The following is a 25,718-nucleotide window of genomic DNA, read 5'->3' on the forward strand; positions in this document are numbered from 1 at the left end:
AACAAGAGAAGTGGGTAGAGTCAGCTACTGAGAGAGAGGGAGGTGTCTGAGTTCCCGGGGCCTCTCACGGATAAGGAGAGAACACAGGAGGTGCTTGGAGCCTCGCTCTGGGATTGAATAGCAGAAAGAAACAAGTGGGATTCTCCAGCAAGGCGGTTAATGGAATCTGCATGACTCCTTGCGCCTGCTTTTCTATCATCTATCTATCTATCTATCTATCTATCTATCTATCTATCCATCTATCATCTATCTATCATCTATCTATCTATCTATCTGACTATCTATCTATCTATCCATCTATCATCTATCTATCATCTATCTATCTATCTATCTATCATCTATCATCTATCTATCTATAAACGACAGTGTATGCAGATCCCTCCTAATAGCCCAAAAGCTGGAGGGAGTTATGTTTCTGGCAATATGGTACTCTAGATACTCTCGATATTCTTTAAGCAACTTTCACTACAAAACCTTGAAAAACACTGGATTAAACATAACAAAATCATCTTTTTAAATGTATGGCTGAGGTGGCAAGAAAGTAAGGAAAATTCTTAGAGGCCTGAACAGAAAGGGGGGGGGTCAGGAATGCAGAGGGGACATCAAAGCCATGGCTTATGCAACCTTTCCTTTGTTGTGACCACCATGCAAAGCTCAGAAGGTATAATGTAGGACCTGAAAATTTCCTTAAACGCCTGGAATCCATAAGTCTCCCAGTTTCTGGTGAGGGGCGCTGGTGCATGCTGGGAGCACACTTTTAACTCTGCCTTAGCCTTCATTTTCTGCTTGCAGAAACTTCAAGGTCATCCAAGGTGAAAGATAAGACCTTTTCATGGCTCTCTTGGCAATGCACAGGACCCTGGGCACGCACAGCCCTATACTTGATATTTAGGTATATATCAGAGCTTTTCAAAGCCTTTCTGTCTTATTCCTGTCTTCCTTTTAAAACTTTTGCTTAGGGGCGCCTGGGTGGCTTAGTCAGTTAAGTGTCTGACTCTTGGTTTTGGCTCAGGTCATGATCTCAGGGTCTTGAGACTGAACCTGGCATTCAGCTCCCTGCTTAGTAAAGAGTCAGCTTCCTCTTTCTCCTTCTCCCTCTGCCCACTCTCCCATGTGCATGCCCGCACGCACGCACACACTCTCTCTCTCAAATAGGTAAATAAATCTTTAAAAAAATTTTTTTTAGTAAAGCTTTTGGTTAGTCTAATGCTTTCCCTCAACTGGTATCCACCTCCTCAGGCAGCTGCAAAGCTAGTAACTGCTGTTATTATTCTCGATAAATGCTTACGGGGGAAAAGCTTTTCACCGTAGGTGAGCTGACTTAGGTCAAATACAGATGTTTTGCAAGTGAGGCTTTGCAGGAAGCCACCAGGCAGGTCACAGTAATTTTCTGGGAATGAAGCTTTTAAGGAGCTCCAAAGCTACTTTCTCTTCCTTCCGGTTGCTCCCTGGCGGCTGGTCTTCACAGGGAATGCAGGTTGTTAGCTTTCTAGAAGACTGCACCTCCGGGAAAGACTAGAGCAAGTTACAAATGTCACACAGCTCACTTCTTTTACTGAGATGAAGCCGTTTTAAATTTTGTTGTTTTTGTTTTTGATGAAAATTCCCAGATTGCTGCAAGCCTTTGGATAAATATCAGAGTTCTGGAGAAGTGGATTCAGACCATTTTGCCAGCTTCTTGTTGCTTTGTGGAGGAGACAGTTTTCTGAGGTCCTTACTCTGCTACTTTTGCTCCTGGCACCTGGATGGGGAGTTTGAATAGGCATATTTTGTGCATATGGGAACCACGTGGCTCAAGCAGCATGGTGTTCTTTAAAAAATTAGGCTTAGGGATGCTTGGCTGAAGCGTCCAACTCTTGGTTTCAGCTCAGGTCATGGTCTCAGGGTTGTGAGATCGAGCCCCGGGTGAGGCTCTGTGCTCAGCTTGGAGTCCACTTGAGATTCTCTCTCTCCCTCTACCCCTCTTGCTTGCCCTCACTCTCTCTTGCTCTAAAATAAATAAATCTTTTAAACATTTTAAAAAAAATTAAAAATTAGGCTTATTAAGTTTAAGAATAGCAACATAGCCCACTTACTAATTAAACTCCTATGGAAACACATATATTTCTCCACCACCTTCTTCTCTCTCCTAAACTTGCTTTAGTTGTAGAGACTAAAAAAGTGAATGAATGAATGAATGAGTGAATCTATCATTCAGTCAAATCTGTGACTCATCAAGGGTCCAGTACAGGACTTAAACACAATGAATATTCAAGGAATGGTGCTGAATCAAAACATATTGGCTCCAAATAGGCAAAATCGACTGATACACTATTATATTTTATCCTCACCTAACACTAAATTTTTAGCTTTATATTTATCTCATATAAAGTTATAAATTTTACGTTGGTGATTTCCCACTTCCCTTAATGTTTATGGGATATATCTTGGTTTGGGTGAAAAATGAGTACTAGAATAAAGTTTTAACAATAAATTCTTTCCATAAAAGAAAGGAAAAAAGGAGAGAGGAGGGATGGGGCAAAGGAGAGGGGAGAGAGGACGATCCTCCTGGCCCTTGTCAAGGTGGTGGCCACTGACAAATTTTGAAAGTATTTGACTAATACCTAGCAGAGAAAATTATTTTCCATCAAAAAACTTATAACTAGCTCAATTGAAGGACATTAGTTAAAGGAGCCTGTCTGGAAATAATCTGAAAAGATCTTTGTGTCTCATGTCTTCCTTAATTTGTTATAATGAATGAGTCATAATATTTTAAGAGGATTAGAGCTGCTTATAATGAGTGCTACATTTAAAGGACTAAAGGAGCTTTAGTAACAATATAATATAATATGATTATGGTACAACATAATATGATGGGACAAGATAATATGATTCTTTCATTTCCTGTTTTCACTAGCAAATTACACACACACAAAAAAAAATCCCACAAAGCAGTTTTTTTTGTTTTGTTCTTTGCTAGAGAAGAAAATGTGAAGGTTAAGTAGTATCTGGCTATGTATACACACTCACACACACATAAATCCTGAGTTAACTCAATTTTATAGATGTGTAATAAAATTGGTGTCATAAATCATTTTATCTCTTTACTTCTCTATGACTCTCCTTTATTAATAATGAATATAAAAGCAGGCCTTCAATGACTATGCTAGCAAAGACAGTCCACGTCTTTGAAAATTGTTTTATCTGTATTAATACTTAAAATCATCGCATTAAAAGCAAATCATATTTTCCTCAGTTCTTGTGACATTAAGTCACAAGACTCAAATTTGAAAAACACTGAAAAAAAATAAAAAGGTTCTTCAAGACATCAAATCTCTCCCGTTTAGCTTTTGTTAAGGGAGCGCAAATAGAAGGGTAGTTCCAGATTAAAAGAGACAAGAGGGGTACCGGCCTGGCTGTGGATAGAGCATCCAAGTCTTGATCTGGGGTCATGAGTTCAAGACCCTCATTACGTGTAGAGCTTTCCTTCTTTCTTTTTCTTTTTTAAAGTTTTTGTTTGCTTATTTGAGAGAGAGAGCACAAGGGAGAGCATGAGCCATGGGGAGGGGCAGAGGGAGAAGCAGTCTCCCTGCTGAGCAGGGAGCCCATGCAGAGCTTGATCCCAGGACCCTGAGGTCATGAACTGAGCTGAAAGCAGATGATTAACCCACTGAGCGACCCTAGATGCCCCTAGAGCTTGCTTTAAAAAAAGAAAGAAAAGAAAAATGTAATCTGTGACGATTGGTTAGATATTGATTTTTTGTATTTATCTTTTTTTTTTTTTAAACTGAGGTAGAGTTACTGCATAGTCTAGATCCCAAACTTGTTGCCCTAGCTCGTGGGAGAACCATCAAGAGAGAGTGTCTAGTTAGCAGCCCTTCAGGGGCTCCTGCTACTACATAGAGCTCCCTTCCTGGGGTGTTGCCTTCGAGAGTGGTTCACCCCCAGTGAGGATTGGAATGGAAGCACAAAGGCCTGGCCCTGGTGGCCCAGTGGGGGACGATTCTGATGGGTCCGTTTTAGCTTCACGGGTCTACCTCTGGCTAGAGTTGCCAGTCCTCCCTTGCAGCTCAGTTTCTCCCCCTGCCCAGTTGTCTTTCCCCCTTCCACACAAAGGTATTGATCCTAAGGGCACAACCTAGTTCGGATTATTAAACTCTGTCTCTTAGTTTTCTTCTAGAAGAACTCAACCTGTGACTCAAGATGGATATCAGACAACCTCTAAATGAGGAACTTTTTTTTTTAAGATTTATTTACTTATTTATTTGACACACAGAGATCACAAGTAGGCAGAGAGGCAGGCAGAGAGAGAGGGGTAAGCAGGCCCCCTGCTGAGCAGAGAGCCCAATGCAGGACTCAATCCCGGGACCCTGAGATCATGACCCGAGCCGAAGACAGAGGCTTTAACCCACTGAGCCACCCCGGTGCCCTCCCCCTTTTTTTAAAGTTCTGTTTTCTTTGAAAATGCTAATGTCATCAAAGACAAAGAAAGGCTATGTAAATGTTCCAGATTAAAACAGACTAAAGACACATGGCAACTAAATGTACTATATGATGCTGGACGGCATCATATACTAGAGAAAAATAAAAGGCCAAAAAGAACATTATTGAAGCAATTGACACAATTGGAACAAGGATTAGAGATTGATTAAATATCGCCTCAACTTAACATTTCCCGTGATTATTAGGTATACAGCAATTATGTAGAAGAATGTCTTTGCTTTTAGGAAATAGACAGTAAAATACATAGGGAGAAGAGGGCATGGGGTATGCAACTTCCTCTACAAATGATTCAGAAAAACTACATGCACACATACACAGGCAGAATATAAATACAAAATAACAAAAGTTTAACAATTGGTGAATAGAGGTAAAAAGGGATTTGAGAGGATTCTTCAAATTTTTCTTGTAACTCTTAAAAGCTTGAGATTATCTTCAAATAACAAATTGGAAATATATAAATATTACAGGTCAACCAGCTATGGCAAAATGTTAATAATGATTGAGATTATAAGTATGTCATTGTTCTCTGCACTATTCTTTCAACTTTTTTGAACGCTTGGAATTTTTCATAAAAAAGGTTGGAAAAAAATACAGGCCAGGATATTTGCTATGTTTTGACTCTTTAAGACTTGCAAGACTGGGGCGCCTGGGTGGCTCAGTGGATTAAGCCGCTGCCTTCGGCTCCGGTCATGATCTCAGGGTCCTGGGATCGAGCCCCGCATCGGGCTCTCTGCTCCGCAGGGAGCCTGCTTCCTCCTCTCTCTCTGCCTGCCTCTCTGCCTACTTGTGATCTCTCTCTCTGTCAAATAAATAAATAAAATCTTTAAAAAAAAAAAAAAAAAGACTTGCAAGACTACCTTGTGGAACACTGTACCCTGATTTCAGGTAGGGGCCGCAAATTTAACGGTTACTTTATCTGTGATTAACCGAGAGCATATATTAGCGTACCAATTAGCCTCTGAAAGCTTCCCCTTTCTCAAGCAGAGCTCTTTTCTTTTTTAACTTTTTTTTTTTTAAGATTTTATTTATTTATTTGACTGAGATCACAGGTAGGCAGAGAGGCAGGCAGAGAGAGAGGAAGGGAAGCAGGCTCCCTGCCGAGCAGACAGCCTGACACAGGGCTCCATCCCAGGACCCTGAGCCGAAGGCAGAGGCTTTAACCTCCTGAACCACCCAGGTGCCCCAGCAGAGCTCTTTAAATCATTAATTATTTACCTCCTCTCTCTACGAAACCCTATTAGATGTACAGGGTAAGCTCTGAGTACCCAAATTTGATCTTTTTTAGTCTCTGCTGTATCCTTAGTTGCTAGAACAATTCCCAGAACATGGAATATGCTCAATAAATACCTGTTGAAAGAACAAGGGAGGAAGATCTTAAATAAATATAGACTTGTGTAGAAGTCAATCATTTCACCTACGAAACATCCACTTCCGTCATTATCGTCAAAATTAAATTTGGCTTTACTTTTTTGGCTTACTTTCTCTTTCTTACTGCAAGTTGGGAGCATCAGGATTCTGGAATTATCAGCAACCAAGTAGTTTATCTGGACAAACCTGAGCCAGGAAATAGCTTGAGGTAGTGCTGCTGGGCTCCTGGAGGGAGCAGCAGAGCCTTGAGGAAGAAACCCGCCAGGGCATGAAGTGTACAGTGACCTTGAGGAAGGAGGGGCAGCTGCGGCTCCTGGGGACCCGCTGGGGACACGCAAGGGGAGAACTCACCACGCAGGACAGAGAGAACTCCAATCCCAGAGAACCGATGTTCTACCACATGTGGAAGCATGAAGGCAGCCAGCTAACGGAAGCCATGCGTCCGAGAATGTGGCTTATTTATTAGCCAAGAATCGACACTCACTCAGTAAGACCAGAAATTAATAAAGCTGCCGGAACTGGATCGGCCCAGAAGTCAGAAGGCAGAAATCAGGACTGGAGCAGGAACCAAGAGAAACCTAAACAGATGTGGAAATAGCAGGAGCCTGCCCATCGGTTTTGTCTCATTTGGATGTTTGCCCACACGGAGCTGGCTGGAAGTGTTAACCACAAAATGACAGCCTCCCCATGATCACGTCCCCCTGGCAAACCACTGGCACTTGCTGGTGGTGCCGGTGGCTAATGGGGGCTCCGTCCCAGCTGGCAAAGGTCACCCTGGGACACACGCCGCTGTTGTTTCTGGGCATCCTCTTGATTCTACTTGACTGTACCGCACGGACTATTTCTACTCCCAACTCAGAGTTAGAGCCCACTGAGCAAAGTATAACCAACAGCCTTCAGTGTTTCATCCTTGACCCCCCCCCCCCCCCGTCCAGTCCCCACCTTCTCATTTCCAAATCTAGAAAGTTGCTTGCTCCCTCCTTAGGCAACTTTTATTTAAAATAATTTGTTTAGGGGCGCCTGGGTGGCTCAGTCCATTAAGCGTCTGCCTTCGGCTCAGGTCATGATCTCAGGGTCCTGGAATCGAGCCCCATATCGGGCTCCCTATTCAGTGGGGAGTCCGCTTCTCCCCCTCCTTCTGCTGCTCCCCCCAAATAAATAAGTAAAATCTTTTTAAAAATAAAATAAATACTTGGTTTAAAATTTTAATTAGTTATTTTACACTGAATAATAAAGAATTATCCATTTAGGGGCACCTGAGTGGCTCAGTCAGTTGAGCCTCTGACTTCAGCTCAGGGCATGATCCTGGAGTCTTGGAATCAAGCCCCCGAATGGGGCCCCCTGTTTAGTGGAGAGCCTGCTTCTCCCTCCGCCTGCTGCTCCCCCTGCTTGTGCTCTCTCTCTCTTGCTCTATCTCAAATAAATGAATAAATAAATCTTTTTAAAAAATTATCTGTTTAACTGAAAGACCCAGTAAATATCTAAAGTGTTTTCCAGGTGACATCTTGCCATACTGTTTACAAACACACACACACATACTCCTCAACCTCTTGACACACTGAAGTGGAACATTAGCATTAAAATCTAATTAGAATTTAAATTAGTGAAAAAAAAATCAGTACAGTGGGCTTAATACAGAAGTATAATGTAAGACATGCTTTATGATATGTAGGTGTCCTGAAAAATATGATTGAGTGGTTGTTGTGGGTTTTTTAAGATCTTTTTAAAAAATATTTTCAGTAATCTCTCCACTCGACAAGGGGCTTAAACTCAGAACCCCACGATCAAGAGTTGCATGTTCTTCTGACCAAGCCAGCCAGGCCCCCCACGCTTGGGTTTTATTTCAGATGTTTTACCCATTTACAGTGACAGTACTACATAGTGTTTCCTTGATCTATTTCATTAGAAAATACTCAGCCTATTGGCCTGTAAGAGGACTTTACTAAAGATGTCATCAGTGTGACCAAGAGCTGAGTTTTTGTGGGAGGAGTTATTACTCCAAAATTAATGTATAATTTTACAGTAAGAAAATTCTGGAAAAAAATGATTTTACTTTCATTAATAAATTTATGAGTTTGACTTAGTATATATATATATATATATATATATATGCTCTTTTTTCTTTTACATTGAATTACATATGAAGAGGGATATAATGTCTTCAGTATTTAGGGTCTGTGAAGAAAACTTGTGAAGGATACTGAAAGGGGAAGACAGATTCCGAGTATCTTACCTAGTGTGTGTTTTCAGTTTCTCTGCCTGTTACTGTCTGAATATTTCACAATTGTGCATATTGTCGACAACTTATAATAATGCAAATGATCCTTGTCCACAGAAATATGAATGGTGTCCAGTGGAATGCAATTGATTATTGCCCTGTGAATTACTAACCAGTTTTGCCAATTTTGCAACTGTTTATAAACTCATTTCAACATTCCTGATGGCCTATATATGTGTGTGATACTTTGATTCTCTTTTTTTTTTTTTTTAAAGATTTTATTTATTTATTTGACAGAGAGAGATCACAAGTAGACAGAGAGGCAGGGGGAGAGAGAGAGAGGGAAGCAGGCTCCTCGCTGAGCAGAGAGCCCGATGTGGGACTCGATCCCAGGACCCTGAGATCATGACCTGAGCCGAAGGCAGCAGCTTAACCCACTGAGCCACCCAGGCGCCCTGATTCTCTTTTTAACCCATGGTAACATCTTACTGATTCTATCGTTCATTACTGAGCTAAATAAGACCTTTGAGACATGTCAATTTTATATTTGTATGCAAGTCATGATTTATCTGTTTGAAAAATTATCTTTTAATAGATCTTCAGTCCAAAAGTGTTGGTCTTAACTTGAGAGGACAATGAAGACAGGGAGGAGGATGAGGGTGTGATAAGGTTTTTAAGAAAGGTATATGAAGTTTCTTTCTGGTCCTCTCAATTTCCAAAACCTAAATTTACTCCTAGAGTAATGATGGTGTTCACATCAAGATGGGGAACCAGGGAGCGCCTGGGTGGCTAAGTGGGTTAAGCCTCTGCCTTCGGCTCAGGTCATGATCCCAGGGTCCTGAGATCGAGCCCCACATCGGGCTCTGTGCCCAGCAGGGAGCCTGCTTCCATTCCTCTCTCTCTCTCTGCCTGCCTCTCTGCCTACTTGTGATCTCTGTCAAATAAATAAACAAAATCTTTAAAAAAAAAAAAAAAAGAGTCCTATAAAAAAAAAAAAAAGATGGGGAACCAGTCCCTCAGAGGAAAGGAGGGCTAAGTGGAATTCCAGACAACCAGGGAAGGGCTTCAGGAGAGAAAATTTCTAACAGCAGCCCAAGTTTGGTACTGCAGATGCAAATTCCTTCTTGAGGGCTCCCAGACTCTCTTCCCTGCACCCCTACCTGTCCTCTTTAAAGACTGTGTGTTAGAAGCCCAGGTCCTTAATAGAACTGTTGGAATCGAGAGACCAATAAGCAAGATTAATAGAATTGCTTTGCACAGCCAAAACCTTAACACACTATTCAAATATGTTCAAATATGCATGGCTTTCCTTTAATCTCTCTTTTTTCTTTTTCTTTCCTTTTTCTTTCTTTTTTTTTTTTCAGTCAGACTGAGGCTATTTTAATTGTTGCTGCAGCTACTCAAACAGAGGAAGGGACCAAGCCCATGCTTTAGCCACCCCCAAACTCCAGATAATTGGTTAGATGTAGTGTTTTGCCTGATGGACACTGCGGTTCCAGAACACAGAATGGCTTTCTGGGCCCAAGGACATGTATCTGGCTCTCCAGTGTGGGACGAAGAGAAGTCAGAGCAGCCCCCCAAAACCCTCCGGGTATGTTTCACTGTCACTGCCCTTGCTCCCTACTCTCCCTTGAGATATCGAAATACATGTAGGATGTTTATGTAGAGTTGAATTTTATTTTAGTTTTGTTAATTTTTAAAAGATTTCATTTGTTTATTTTTGGCGCACGCACATGAGAGCGAGAGAGTGAGAGAGAACCGGGGGAGAGGGGCAGAGGGAGAAGCAGACTCCCAGCTGTGCAGGGAGCTGGATGCGGGGCTTGACCTGGGGACCCTGGGATCACAACGTGAGCCAAAGGCAGGTGCTCAACCAACGGAGCCACCCAGGTGTCCTGAGTTGAATTTTAGTCCTCCGTTTCCTTTCCAGGCTTCTGTGTTTGTCTTCTCTGCCACCTTTGTCTCTTCTGCTGTTAAACTGCCCTCTTTCCCACCAGCCCATCCTTACCAAGTGCTTAGACGAAACCCACAAACAATCACAAGCATTTCTGGGCGGTATTTTATGGTAGCGAAGGACTAGGGCCCGGGAGTCAGGCAGACCCTGGTTTCAAATGGCAGTTCCACTTATTACCTACCCGTGTGGCATTGCGAAGTTAGTCAGAAGCTCCAAGCCTCAGTTTCTCCATCTGTAAAAGAGGGATAATAATAATAATACCTACTTGATATTATGGAATGAGGCAGTCAAGTGATACCGAGCGTCACAGACACAGAGTCAGCGGCTACTATCGTAATTTTTTTTCCTGCCTCCAGACTCTTGTTTCTCATTTTCCCTCTATTTCTAGTGTACTTCTATTTCCCATTGTCTTATTTGTAGGTACCATTTCACACTTCTTTCTCACTCTACCATAAATAAGGCACAGGACACGCTACCCCACAGTATGGCACCTTGGTATATTGAAGAGTTTAAGCGGAAGGAGTTTGAGAAACAGCAGGTTCAAGAGGGACTCTCTGACCTTCCTGGTCTCCTTGAAGCAGGCCCTATGAGCCTCACGTGAGAGGTGCCCTCCACATACCCCGAGGAAAGCATCCTTACCTCCGAGGAAGGAGGTAATGTCTCGACCAAACAAGCCTTGCTGTATTTCCCACACTCTACTACTCTCTGCTCATAAACTTTTGTCCTAGCACATTTTCCACGAGTCCCCATTTTTGGTCAAACATAGTATAAAAACATTCAGACTTAACTGTTTCTTTGGTTCATTTCCTTATGAAGGCTCCTATGTCATGTAAAATTTACATGAAAAAATCTGTACGCTTTTCTCTTGATACTCTGTCTTTTATTACAAGGGCCCCAGCTGAGAATTTAGAAGAGGAGAAGGAAAAGATATTTTTTTCCTCTCCCCTGTAATGGCAAATCAAAGACAACGATCATACATATCACATCATTTTCTTATTACAATTGACTTCCGTTTCTTCCTCTGGGATCCGAAGAGAAAGCCCATCAGTAAACCTTTGTTGGGTTGCTTTAAGAAGAATTATACAAGATACTTTCCATACAGCACTCTCACAAACACGGTGACCATTCCTAAGACTGCCAGACTTTCTGTAAGAACACCCCACAAAGTGACACATTCCAAGAGAGGCAAGGAGTCTCCGTATGCCCAGGGAAAGCAGCGCTATGGCAGGAAGCAGAGTGGCTGTGATGGGTGGACAGATCTTCTGGGAAAAAGCTAAAACTATAAAGAACATCGTGCTGAGGCTTGAATGTGTTGATCCTAGCTGCGGATCGAAGAGAACGCTAGCAATTAAGAGAAGCAAGCGTTTTGATAAGAGAAAGGGCTAAATGATCTAGTTCTATGTGTCCAATTTTGTTTTATTATGAAGACAATATAATCTTGAGGTTATGTTTCACTTACAAAACTGACATAAGATACATATGTAAATGTCTCTCACAGCGCCCGGCTTATAGGAGGAGCTCAACAGTTGTGAGCTTTGTTATCTTACTTTAATTAATCTTTTTATTAGGGTGTATTATGAAATAATTCACATAACATGGCTTTGTTGAAAGGCAGCAAACTTGTAGGCTTCCAGCACATGTAATGATCGCTGGCTGTAATCAGGGAGCTCATTTGATATTTGTGATTAGTTTAGCTAACATTTTGGATTTATGCTTCATTCTAAGAAAACATGGGCTGAAACATACCACTGTGAGCAAAAAAATAATGGTTTCCTGCTGTTACTGTAAAGCTACATTGTGTTCATTCCTTCCTTTCCAAAGTAGGACATTCTGATCCTGTGATAATGTTCTACTAAAGGAATTTATTTATTTTGTACCAAATGATTCGTGTAGATGAGTTCATTTCTTGTGATAAAAACGAGTACAACATAGCTGGGCTTCTTGCTGTGATCTCACTGACTTGCTATAATCCAACTGGCTAGAAAACACAGTAATTGCCTGGCTCAGCGAGAAGAAACCAGCTTTTCCAAAGAAATTCTTTTGGGGGATTCTCTCAACTTTGATGAACAAGTTACGTACAGTTTGCTTGAGAAAAATGTAAATGGAAGAAATGGTCTTTCTTTAAGAAATTACTGAAGAACACTCAGTGGATTTGAGATTCCACTGGACCTGGCAAACAATAGATCTAATTTTTAAAAATCAAGCTTTTGTTTATTTGAGGCTGAAATAAATGAATGTGAATACTCTTTTTAAAAAAATGTTGTTTAAGTAATCTCTTTAACTGACATGGGGCTCGAACTTGTGACCCTGAGATCAAGAGTCACACACTCTTCTGATTGAGCTGGCCAGACATCCCAGGATGTGAATATTCTTTTTTTTTTTTTTAAAGATTTATTTATTTATTTATTTGACAGACAGAGACCACAAGTAGACAGAGAGGCAGGCAGAGAGAGAGAGAGAGGGAAGCAGGCTCCCTGCTGAGCAGAGAGCCCGACGCGGGACTCGATCCCAGGACCCTGAGATCATGACCTGAGCCGAAGGCAGCGGCTTAACCCACTGAGCCACCCAGGCGCCCGGATGTGAATATTCTTGTAAATATGTTGTTTGTTTGTTTTTTTGAGAGAGAGAGCAGCGAGGGGGAGAGGGAGAGGGAGAAGGAATCTGAAGCAGACTCTGCACTGAGCGCAAAGCCCAACGCAGGGCTCGATCCCACAGTCTGGAGATCATGACCTGAGCAGAAACCAAGAGTCCGCTGCTCAACTAACTGAGCCACCCACGTGCCCCTGTTAATATTTTTTTTTTAAGATTATTTATTTATTTGACAGACAGAGATCACAGGTAGGCAGAGAAGCAGGCAGAGAGAGAGAGAGAGAGGAAGAAGCAGGCTTCCCGCCAAGGAGAGAGCCTGGCAGGGCTCGATCCCAGGACCCCGGGATCATGACCTGAGCTGAAGGCAGAGGCTTTAACCCACTGAGCCACCAGGTGCCCGCCCCCTGTTAATATTTTAATAAAAAGTTAAGGGGCGCCTGGGTGGCTCAGTGGATTAAGCCGCTGCCTTCGGCTCAGGTCATGATCTCAGGGTCCTGGGATCGAGCCCCGCATCGGGCTCTCTGCTCCGCAGGGAGCCTGCTTCCTCCTCTCTCTCTGCCTGCCTCTCTGCCTACTTGTGATCTCTCTTCTGTCAAATAAATAAATAAAATCTTTAAAAAAAAAAAAAAAGTTAAAATGGACAGACACTCTCTACAATCATTCCCCCCCCCCCCCTCCGGGTTCTGGGAGCCACAATACCTTTCGAAGGAAATCTTTTATATAGTGGTTGGCATGTTATAATCCTTCCTATGAGAGAAGCCATTTTAAGCGTGCGCTGACATTCCCCCTTCCTTATTCAGTCTCTCAAAAAGAGCAAAGCAAACCGTGGGAAAATGGCATGTTTGTACATCAAATATCATTCCAGAGCAAGGCATCTCTCCCAGATAAGGTCAGAAGAACTTAGTCATTTTATTGTCTTCTAAATTTCCCCCATCTTCTTGGTTAGTAGATGTAAAGGGCTGTATAGAAGTACCCATTTTGTGTGTGTGTTGATAATGAGAAAATCACTCGAGGTGAAGGCCTTTATTTTGAATAGGGTTGATGAAATGAAAGCCTATGTGCGGCAGAATGGCAATCAAACAAAAAGGTCATGTTTCATGTTAGGTATCTGATCGGCTAAGCGTAAATAATTTATATCAGCTTAGTGTTTTTCATGATGTAGCCAGATATTTGATTTGACTAAGCTTTTATTTCCTTATAACACAACAATAAAACAAATAATTATATATATATATATAAATACCTTATTTAGTTTTAGAATTTGGGAGAAAATCTCCAGCTCTCCTTAAGGGTAAGCGGTATTTTCAGATGCTACAGAGAGCGTGTGCGTAAGGGGGGGGCAGAGGAAGAGGGAAAGAGAAAATCCTGAGCAGACTCCCTGCTGAGCACGGAGTCTGATGTGGGGCTCGATCTCACAACCCTGAGACCACAACCTCAGCCAAAATCAAGTCGGACGCTTAACGGACTGAGCCCCCAGATGTTACTTTCCTCAATGAACTCTTCTCTGACTGCCACCAGCTGTCCCTCAGTCTCAGTCAGGGTCACTGCTCTCTATGCTTTACTTAAAACCTTTAGTTTTATATTTCAATACTTATTTGATAAATGTCTCTCCTCCAGCAGGCTGTAGTTTTTGCTTGCCTTTATACCCTCAGATCCTAGCACAGGGCCTGGCAAATAGTAGAGCTCAATAATATTTATTACTGGCCAGAAGATGACTTAGTGTCTTTCAATAGAAGGCATTTATGACCATGGCATCTCGACAATAACTAATCATAATTTTTATCTGCAAAGGCAAAGGTGAGTTTGAGGTGAGAATTTAAGTTCTTGATTATGATCAAATTCATTAGTTCCTGTGTTCAGTTCCTCTTTTTTATTAAAGATGGTAAAAGAATGTTGAGTACTTAGGAAAACAAGCCTTACTCCTGATGTGTTAAATCCGTTCAGCCAGTTAACTGGACAAGGGCTTTTGGTGGACAACGGGTCTTACTTCCAGGGGAAACTGATGAAATTTTCCTCTAAAATCTTACCAAGAGCAAACTAGTTCACTATTAACCATATGATTGTCTAATCGTGTATCACTCATAATTAAAACCAGTTCACATAACCACATGCAAAAGGAAGCAAATCCCAGGCACACCTAATTACATAATAGCATTTAACACATTAAGGCAATACCTAACATTTCCCACATACTTGTTTAGTATAACACAATACTAAGCCATTTTACATGCATTTTCACGTTTAATTCTCACAACAACACTGTGAAGTACTATTATTATTTCCACGAAGCAAAGCGAGGTTGGGTATTTAGCAGTAGTGTTGAATCTCAGACAAGACCTCTGGGTCTAACTTCAGAGACTTCCTTCTTAACCCTTGTACACAACCTCTGTAGTAATTATCTGTGGATGTGTTTATCTCCCCTACTAAACTGGGAGAGCCTCAGGCCAAGGACAGTGCTTTACTCATCCTATGTGTCAAGCACAGAGCAGAGTGCAAAAGACATAACAGATGCTTGATAAAAGTTTAGTGAATGAAGGAGAAAGTGCTTTTCCAGTCACCATAACTATAGCATGTTTACGATGGTTTTCATGTTAAATATAGTTGACTGTATCATGTATATAAATAAAATACACAAATCAAACAAATATTTATATAATAAAACAATTGTATGTGTATACAAATATTATACTGTTTTTATTAAATTAGTAAACAATATTTTCTGAAAAAAAATTAAAAAAACAATACTTTCTGTTAAAGCATAAGAAACTGCCATTTTGTTAGGCCAAAAATGGTCAAGTAAAATAATAGGATTTTATAAGGTATAATCTAATAAAAAAAACTATGTCAACTCTATATAATGAAGCAGAATACTCCATTACCTTATTTTTTCCTACTCAAATAAAGTTTATCCTTATAAACCTCCAAAAAGAAAGTTTTATGAAAAATTAAGGATGACATCTCTGTAATCACCTTGTTCTAACTCCAGTGTTAAAACTTTATATACAAATTATTTTGCACGCCCTTGAAGACAATGTGGTCCTAACGAAAATTCAGCCCCAAACATATTTATTAGACTTGACTTGACATTTTTTTCTAAGCTGCCAGGTTGCATACTTCCTTTCAAAAATCCTTCTCCATGAAGTCTTTCCTCTTTTAGTAGCAACTCGGCCTTTATCCCCAGCCCTGATACACCCCCTAGTGTTCCTTAAACACTTTTGTAATGATTACATTACATGTGTTTGTAATGATCGCTTTTTGTTGAATAACGAGGTCTTCTGCATGCAATTATGTAAAACATTGGAAACAGCAGAGCTAAACCCAACTGATTCAGTTATTATACTAGATGACTGACTGGTTGACCACAGACAGTTCTTTGGTAACTTTTTTTTTTTTTTTGGGGTATAAAAGGAAATGCAAAATTAGAGCTTCAGAGAGTAACCCTGGGAGCCATTTTAAGCACAAGAGAAATCTGTTTGCTTCCTCATGGTTCCTGAGGGAACACTATGACCTCTCCTCACTGAATTCTTTATGTGTGAAACTTTATGAAGTGAATTACTTTCTTGGTTTCACCTCACTTGGAACTTTGTAATCATGAGTGTGCCTTTCGACAGTAATACCAACAAGGCCTCCTGTGTTTGGTGTTCTAAAATGGCTGCCTAAACACTGATGGGCCTGAATCCTTTCCCTACGCTACTTCCCCCTTCAGTTTGAAAAAGTACACTCAAGGGGCTCCTGGCTGGCTCAGTTGGTAGAGCCAGCGACTCTTGATCTTAGGGGTGTGAGTTTGAGCCCACATTGGCTGTAGAGAGGATTTAAAAAAAATAAAATCTTAAAATAAATAAAAAGTAAAAAAAAAAAAAAAAGTACACTCAAAAATTCCGCTTGGGAATTTCCTGGTCCCAGTTGGGATAGCCTGACTTTGAGCCCAGCTATCTTACCGGAATGGTTGAATTCTGAAATACTTCACACAGCTTGGCCACACTGGTAATACAGGTTTCTAGGACTTAAGTGAGAACCTTCAATGCAGAATTGAGTTAGATGCGGATTCCCAAGGACAGTAGTCAGCAGTGTTGCTGAAGATAGTGAAAAAACATCAAGTGTTACCTAAATATATTCCTACTGTAACCTGGAAACTTTCCGAGTGGACAGTGGACACAAACGAGATGGTATCAAGCTTTAATTCAGGATTCACCGGGGTGTCTCCATTGACTGATGTGGAACCCACTGTGTTTGCCCATTAAAACATCACACATGAGGAGAGTTCACCAAAGAGTATTTCCGGGGTCTCCTGGAGGTTAATTGCATGTGTTGATGTCCAAGTTTGCACTTCCAGAGTGCCGCAACTCCCTCGGATGTGGGGCCAGAGCCCAGGGCCGCTTGCCCTGCCAAAGCTTGGTGGAGCTTTGCCATGAAGTGAGGATAGTGGGACGGAGAATTCTCTTTCATGGATATTTTTTTCATAGAGGGGATCCCAAATAGGGCTGCTATGTCCTGACGTTTTAGTGGAAACAGCTCTTTGTCTTTCACTTGCTGCTGCTCTCATACGCCTTCTCTCGAGGGTCAAAGGTTTGTGCTCAACCTCCTAGAAAGTTTTTCTGCAAGCTCCTCAGGCTGAGGAGGACTTCTGGCAGGTATACCCATCAGTTCCTCCGTCAAGGCCAAATCTTGTCATCTCACTTCGACTCATGATGGGACACGATACCCAACTCTCTCACTGTCTCACCTCCTCCGTGAACTGTTAACTTGCATGTTCCTGTTCATGTCCCTCCCTCCCTTTCATGAACTCCACCTTCTGGAGGCACTCCATACCTCTAAACCTTTTTTTTTTTTTTTTTTTTTAAGATTGTATATGAGAGAGCGAGCGAGCGTGAAATCACAAGCAGCAGGGAGGGGCAGAGGGAGAGGGAGAAGCAGACTCCCATTGAACCAGGAGTCCCATGTGGGGCTCGAGCCCAGGGACCTGAGATCATGACCTGAGCCCAAGGCAGGGGCTTAGCAACTGAGCCAGCAAGGCGCCCCACTTTTTTTTTTTTTTTAAAGATTTTATTTATTTATTTGACAGAGAGAGATCACAAGTAGGCAGAGAGGCAGGCAGAGAGAGAGGAGGAAGCAGGCTCCCCACGGAGCAGAGAGCCTGATGTGGGGCTCGATCCCAGGACCCTGAGATCATGACCTGAGCCGAAGGCAGCGGCTTAATCCACTGAGCCACCCAGGCGCCCCTGGGCGCCCCACTTTTAATAAACCTTTTTAGTTTAGGGCTGGCTCAGTCAACAGAGCAAGAGACTTCTGATCTCAGGGTCCTGAGTTTGAGCCCCAGTAAGCATAGAGAATCCTAAAAAAATAAATGAATAAAGTTTTTTAGTTTAATAATTTCATTCTGTCCCCCAGGCTGCACAACTTTAAGCTTACCAAGGGCAGGGAATCTTCCTTTAAAATTCTTATGTCTTCTACCACCAGACCTGAGGGTTCTGTCGGGATCTGTTTGACTGAATAAGACATGTACAGGGAACTTTTCTTAGTTAATGATAAACAAATACCCCTCTCTCCCCCCACAAAATGAAAAATAGTAGACTTCCAAAAAATAACCAAAATCTCCAGCCTCCATCTTCTTTTTTTAAGATTTTAATTTTTTTTAAAGTGATCTTTACACCCAACGTGGGACTCAAACTTACAACCCTGAAATCAAGATCTTGGGGTCATGAGATGAAGCCCTGCCACATACTCAGTCCTCAGCGAGGAGTCTGCTTGTCCCTCCCACCCTTCTGCCCCATCTCCCCTTACGTGTGCACTCTCTGTTTCAAATAAATAAATAAAATATATTTTTTAAAGATTTTATTTATTTACTTGACAGACAGAGACCACAGGTAGGCAGAGAGGCAGCCAGAGAGAGAGGAAGGGAAGCAGGCTCCCTGCTGAGCAGAGAGACGGAAGTGGGGCTCGATCCCAGGACCCTGGGATCATGACCTGAGCCAAAGGCAGAGGCTTTAACCCACTGAGCCACCCAGGCGCCCCGATAAAATATTTTTTAAAGATTAAAAAAAAGAGTTGCATGTTCTACCAGCTGAGTCAGCTAGGCGCCCGCCCCCCACCCCCCCCCCCATCTTCCATCTTCCACATGGAGGTGACATGGAGCAAGACACAACAAAAGAATATTTAGACCATTCGGAAAGTCCTAACACATTTTATTTATTTGATTTGGTGAATTCCTTGATCACAAACCAAGTCTTTATTTGCGTGGTCCTGCCGAGAGCTGTGTATGCAACATTGCCTACACTCAGGTTCGCATGGGCTAGCTGATTGTTGTTTTAACAATGAACAAGGGCCAGTGAGGCCAAGATCAGAAGGTTGGCTCTCCCCAGAGTCAGTTCCCTGAGTGGAGAGAAACTCTTCCACGGTCAAAGCCAAACCCTATTTAATATCTGCCTCCACCCTCTAATTAATCATCTGACCAATATATGAGTTTGTCTGGGGATAACTGCATAATTTCTAATAAAACGTTTGTGTCTAAATCATGTATACTTTGTTCCAACTGACACTATCTTCTTTAACAATGAAGAGCGTTTTCCATCTTATTTGAGTATCAATGGAATAATCAAAACATACTATAATAATTGGAGAATATGAAAAAACATTCTGAATGAATGAGTTGTCTCAACTACATTTTTTAGGTACTTACTATTTGTGCTAGGTACCAATTATATATGTCACACTGAGAAATGACTTAACCAGAGATTCAAGAAGAACAGGACGTGGGGTTCCTGGGTGGCTCAGTTGGTTAAGCATCAGACTCTTGATCTCAGCTCAGGTCTCAATCTCACAGTCACAGGAGTTCAAGTCTCGCATTGGGCATGGAACTTATTTAAAAAAAAAAAAAAAAGGGAGGGGGGAGGAGGTGGATTGTGGTGCAGAAAGAAAACCTAGCCCATCAGATTTATTTTGGAGAAAGGGAAACTGAGGTCCAGAGAGTTTTTTCTGCCTCAGGCAATGAAAAAAAGCTAAAAGCAGAGCTGGTATTACAATCCTGCAGTGACAGGCAAAATCAAAATAGTAATTGTAAAGAAATTATGCAATCATAGATTTGAACATTGTCCGATTTAAGAGAATGCTGTTAGTAATCTTCATTTAACTAGTTATTTTTTTTTCTAGCTATTAAGTTTAATACTATCAGTTTTTATTGTACTCTTGGCTTTCACTACTCTCATTAGAAGTTTTATGAGGCAGAAACATTTACTAAAGTTAATGTCATCAAAGAAACCAGGTGAATTAGATCTGAAGAGCCCCCATGAGATCAAAGGATTTAACTTTTGTGGTTTTTATGAAACTTGAGGACTGAAGAAAAAAATGGGAATTTTCTCTTTTTTTATTACCTTTTTTTTTTAAAAGATTTTATTTATTTATTTGACAGACGGAGATCACAAGTAGGCAGAGAAGCAGGCTGAGAGAGAGGAAGCAGGCTCCCTGCTGAGCAGAGAGCCCGATGCGGGGCTCGATCCCAGGACCCTGGGATCATGACCTGAGCCGAAGGCAGAGGCTTTAACCCACTGAGCCACCCAGGCGCCCCAAAATGGGAATTTCAATATGATAGAGTTTTTAAATGATAAAATTAATAGACTATTAGAGAAAGTTTAGGAAAAAAAAGAAGAGATGTATCACATAAAGGGTCCAGTACACACCACTGTGGCATAAAAATTATTTTGAGAAGAAGGCATTTGAGGTCCCAAATAACTTTCAATTGTCATAAAGCCCTTCCTGGAAAACAATCAGGGAAGACTAACTCCTAACCAGAGGTGAGAGGTCTTCACACCACACCTAAAGAGACAATAGTCACATCTATTCTTTTAAGGGCCCATTTATCGTTCTAAAAAGTCATTTGTTTTCCCTTAAGTGTCCTTTCTTCCCTTCCTTTATTAAGATGGTATATAAACCCCAAATTCTAACCATCTCTTTGAGTCACATTTTTCTCTGAACTCCCCTATGAATGTTAAGACAAATATGTGATTAAATTTTGTCTTTTTTTTTTTTTTACTAATTTTTCTCTAATAAGTTTAATTCGCAGAGCTTCAGAACTGAACCTAAGAGGATAGAGGGAAAGTTTTCTCTCCCTAACATACCATCAGCTCACCATCCGAACATCATAAAGTCACTTTTGGCTTAACACAACTGTTTCAACTTTCATATTTTCTTCAGTTTTCTCAACTGCATTTACTTTTTACTAATTATAATCATTGTTAATATTATAAGCACCCATTCATGATACAACATAATCCTACAAATTATGATTTTCTGATGCCTGCAAAATATTTCAATGAGATGCTATAAAGAGGTTCCTTAACTAGCCTCTTACCATTGGCTATTTGCTTCAAATTTTTTCCAAATTATAAATAATTTAGAAATAAAATTTTAAGCATAAAGCTTTTCTCCTTTTAAAATTACTGTCATGGGTTATCTTCGATGGCTACGGCCTTCGAAAAGGGAACGTTGACTTAAATATCCATCTCTGACAGATGACAATTAGCAGTAAAGTAACAGAAAATATGTTATAAATTAAACGCCTAAAGTCTCACGTAAAACCATAAATAAAGGCCATGAAAAAAAACATAGAAGGCATTTAGCATTTAGTGTCCGAAAGATGTGCAAACATGATGAGAATTTACTCAGTAACAGGAATTACTTTAACTAGATAGACACCCAGAGAAAGATCCCTTGGTATCTTTGTTTTTTTCCTTCCCCCTACAAACGAACAAAAAAATAGTGGTGGATGCATTGAGCAACAAGTCTGCAGAAGCTTGGACTAAAAAGAGTTTATGTGAAAACGGCCAATGTGAAAGAATAATTGCTGGTGAAAGTTATCAACTTTTCATTTGGTTTTCATTAGCTTTCACTCGGAGGTAAGGATCAGCTATTAGACAGAAAGCAATTGGTGCTCACAGATATCTGCCTCCCAAAAGAACAATCAAGTTCAAGGAACCTTTTCTCCGGGCGATTTCCCTGCATTTAGCCATTTGTCCTTCATTAGGGGAGCCCAGGTACCAATTATTCTCACAGGCAATTGATTATGAGATTCCAAAAATGCAACAACAACAAAGAAATGTTTGCTTTGACGAACCACAAGCCATTCATCTTTAAAAGAGGGGAAAAAACCAACCAAACCACATTACAGCTCCATTTAGAACTTTTCCCCTACCTTGTCATCTAAGGAGGGCAAAATCAATTTTCATTTGAGAGCACCATTTCCTCCTACTAGTTTTCTCTAAGTGGCCTTTCCACAAATGATGTTTGATTATTTCTGAGTCACAACTACTTAAAATCCACATTTATGAGCTGTAATTTCCTAGGTAAAAGCCGAGGGAATTACTGAAAGTTCTTTGTGCCCTCCCCCTACCCCCCGACCGTCCCCCCAGCAACATCCTCATGTTCTCTCTTTCCCCGTTAGAGGTTTTAATCGGCAGCTGTAGCAAGCCTGGTTGTGACCTTCCCTAAACACTCTGACAGGACCAAAAATAGGAATCTGCACACAGAAGCTTTCCTAAACTATCAGGAGTCCTTTTCCTCCTTTGCCAGCTGGTAGTTTGTCAAAATACTGTTTTGTAAATAAATCATCTGCAGAAAATCCTCATCAGGTCAGCTGCAAATGTGTCCGTTGGAGGAAAACAAACAAGAAAGCACTTACCAGTTAATTTACTTTGAGGAGAGAAGCTATTCTGATGCCTGGGTGTGACCTCCCGGCTCCAGAATGAAATGGAGGGTGGTTTTCAGAACCGCTACGTTGGACACTCTTTCCCAGCCTCCTCATTTGGCTTTTATCTGGCTTTTGAAATGACACTGTAGAAGGAAAGGGATGTTGGGTTTCATTTGAATGTGGTTCTTCCCCTCCTCCACCATCCTCCCTAAAAATTCATCATGTATTCCAGGGGAAAAGTAAGCAATGAACATACTGCACAAATTAATTCTTTTGCTCAGCGTGTTTGTGTGTATAACTGAGGTTTGTTTTTTGAATGGAAATCATTGCTATTGGCTGCAGTGCCGCAGGCTGAAAAGTGATGGGGGGGGGGGCACCGATCCTTCCTTTGTTTGGTAGGCTTTTTGCTTATGAAAAGTCAAGTTAAATGTCTTTCCAACGAGGGAATGAAAAGAACCTTAGAATGTCAAAGGAGAGCTCTTCAATTGCACAGCAAATTCTGTTGGGCTCATTAGGAGAGAGATTTCACTCACTGGGTTTCGGGGTGTTTCTGAGACTGAAGAATTGTAATCACACGTTAATTATGTCTTTTGGTTTTCATTTCTTTGCCTAGGTAGATTGAGAGTTCTCTCAATCTGCCTCTCCGAGGCAATTTAAGGACTGATTTTTTTTTTTTTTTTTTTTAATCCCTCATCTCCTCCTGGGGTTCTGGCAGATGTGAGCATATCTGTGTATCTGAAGCAGGGCTCAGAATTCAGAAATTCACAGGATGAGAAACATGGAGGCTGAAGGTAAGCAAGCCTTGATGTGGTTAGCTTCTCGCTGCAGAGCTAACTTGATTTTTTTTACGCTCTCACATCAGCTCTATCATGTGATATTGGAAATTGAACATTATTAGGTCATAAAACATGGTTAGGCCGGCTAATTGAACATCGTTAGGTGAGCTGGCAGAGAAACACACAATTTCGTATTTGACTGGAGGGTAGCCGAATACGCCAGCCCAAGATACACCTCTTCGGCATAACGATTGTTTTGAGCTGATTATTTTTAAGAAACGGCGGACACGGGAACAAGCTCCGAAAACAGAATGCAAGTTGCCCTTTTGTGAGGGAAATCTATATTTATAAGGGAAATTAACATTAGAAAGGGGGCCTGTTACCAGAAAGAGAGCCATTACCAGAGATGACTTTTTCACCTGAGAGACTGATCTGCTCGGCAAGGCAACCTTTGTTTACCAAACATTTCCTCTTCTCGCCTTCCTGAGAATTGGTTTCCGGTAAATGACCTTCTCCTGCTTCCAGCCCCAGACCCCTAGCCTGTTCCTTAGGTCTGGATGGTACCTAAGCCTCCACCTTCTGGGCTTTTCAGTCTCCTATTCCACGGGGGCTGCCTTATGTATGTAATTAAAATAGGGTTTTTTTCCTCCTCCTGTTAATCTTTTGTTGTTGTTGTTTAACAGGAGGGGGTCTTAGCCAAGAACTGTGAAAGGCAGAGGGAAAATTATTTTTCCTCCCCTACATAACCAAGTCTAGAAAATCTAAAGCAGTCATTGTCGCGTGGGGGCGGAGCGGGCTGGGAGGGAGCATAGAAGAGTAAGCCTGGGGGGTCGCGTGCCCACACCTTTTCAAAACACAATATCCCTCAGCCCCGTAAGGACGTACACTCTTCTGCATTTGCCTCCTTGATTCCACAGAAAATAAACCACAATTAACAGTCTTTTCATATTTCTTCTCAGTATTACCTGAGCACAGAGATGGTCCTTGAAAGAGGTAGTAGAACGCTCTGCAGGAGACTCCTGTCTCCTTTGTACCAGCTGTATTAGGATTCGTTAATAATCATATGTAATCGTCTGTAATCACACCAAAGCACGATTTCATCCACAAAAGACATTTTGGGGAGAATTTCAGGAAGTTTGGGTTACTTACATAGTTCTAACTTCGTTTTTGGTGGTAGAGCGGGAAGCATTGAGTAGGAAGGGAGAGAGAAAGAAAACGAGAGGAAGGATGGCAAGCATTTACTATGTACCGAGTATAGTTTAAGCACTGAAACCGAGGGAAGTGTGAGCATTTTTTTAAAAGAGATTTTATTTTGGGGGCGCCTGAGTGGCTCAGTCAGGTAGGCATCTGCCACGCTCGGGTCATGAGCCTCACCTGGGGCTCCCTGCTGGGTGGGGAGCCCGCTTCTCCCTCTCCCACTGCTGCTCCCCCTTCTTGTGCTCACTCGCTGCCTCTCTCCCATGCTCTCTGCCTCACTCAAATCAATAAATAAAATCTTAAAAAAATGCATGGAGCACTGGGTGTTGTGCAAAAACAATGAATACTGTTACGCTGAAAAAAATAAATAAAATGAAAAAAAAATCTTAAAAAAAAAGATTTTATTTAAAAGTAATCTCTACCCAACCTGGGGCTCCAGCTCACAACCGAGATCAGGAGTTGCACACTCCACTGACTGAGCCAGCCAGGTGCCCCAGTGTAAGCATTTTTACGTTAATGTTTTGGTTAGCACCCAAAACAACAGAATTGAAACGTATCCTTACTTATCTTTGACATGGTCCCCCAAACTCAGGAACAATAGATTAAAAATCTCTCAGCTAATGAACCCTATAGCTTGCTGTGCATTTGAAGACGTCCCCTTGAACCCTGTAAGGTATGCCTTATAGTTGACCCGTCATTCAGAAGTTGTTGCAGCTGCAAAGCTCAGAGGTAGTAGAGATAACTTACTTGCCATCCCGGGCGTACAATAGCGCAGTGGACATCAGCCAAGACACTGGCTGTGTTGTTTAAGCGGGTGAGTTAGTTCACTGGAGACGGGTCAAGAGAACCTTTCCTGTAAGTTGCATGGTTGTTCAGTCCTGGGATTCTGACTCCAAACAGAGACTTGACCCGGGGGCAGTTGGCTGGTTCTGTCAATAGAGCACGTGACTCTTGATGTCAGGGTCGTGAGTTCAAGCCCACGTTGGGCCTGGAGCCTACTGAATTAAAAAAAAGAAGAAGAAAGAGAGAGAGAGAGACATAAGCATTAGACTATATGTCTCTCTATGAGAAGAGATGTTTTCAGAATTGAGTGAATGGGAGGAAGGGGCAGGAATAGCTTCTGCCAGATTCTGGGATTTCAGGATAGTTCCACCACTCTCTAAATCATTGCAAATTCTCTGAGGCCCGATGGGGTCAGGATTTCAAGGGGTCCTGTGTGTAAACAGATTTGTAGGGCAAACTGAGCCCAGAGGAGAAGGTATACAGTGCTTCTGTCCTATTGTTTTGGGTAACAGTATGTCTCTCTCTAAAAGTAGCTTTTCGGGTGCCTGGGTGGGGTGTCTGGCTCCCTGCTTAGAGGGGAGTCTGCTTCTCCCCTGGCCCCTCCTTCCCACTCATGTACGCGCGCGCGCTCTCTCTCTCTCTCAAATAAATAAAATCTTAAAAAATAAAATAAAA

At 41.6% G+C, this 25,718-nt stretch overlaps 1 protein-coding gene across 2 annotated transcripts in view; it reads right to left on the reverse strand.

Moving 5' to 3' along the window:
* Positions 1-22,364, reverse strand: part of CMKLR2 (chemerin chemokine-like receptor 2) — a 45,738-nt gene extending 23,374 nt beyond the window's left edge. Inside the window, exons 1-3 of one of the 2 annotated variants that reach the window (XM_046019306.1) lie at positions 22,279-22,364; positions 18,018-18,094; positions 10,201-10,251 (exon numbers count right to left, since the gene is read on the reverse strand). The gene's annotated coding sequence lies outside the window, so the exon portion shown is untranslated. Of the gene's footprint in view, positions 1-6,201; positions 6,289-10,200; positions 10,252-18,017; positions 18,095-22,278 lie in introns of those variants that run through there. The other variant, XM_046019307.1, reaches the window with a different exon arrangement.
* Between the last annotated feature and the right edge of the window lie 3,354 nt (positions 22,365-25,718).

Source organism: Meles meles, chromosome 9 (genome assembly GCF_922984935.1).
Source record: "Meles meles chromosome 9, mMelMel3.1 paternal haplotype, whole genome shotgun sequence".
In the NCBI taxonomy this organism is placed as follows: domain Eukaryota; kingdom Metazoa; phylum Chordata; class Mammalia; order Carnivora; family Mustelidae; genus Meles; species Meles meles.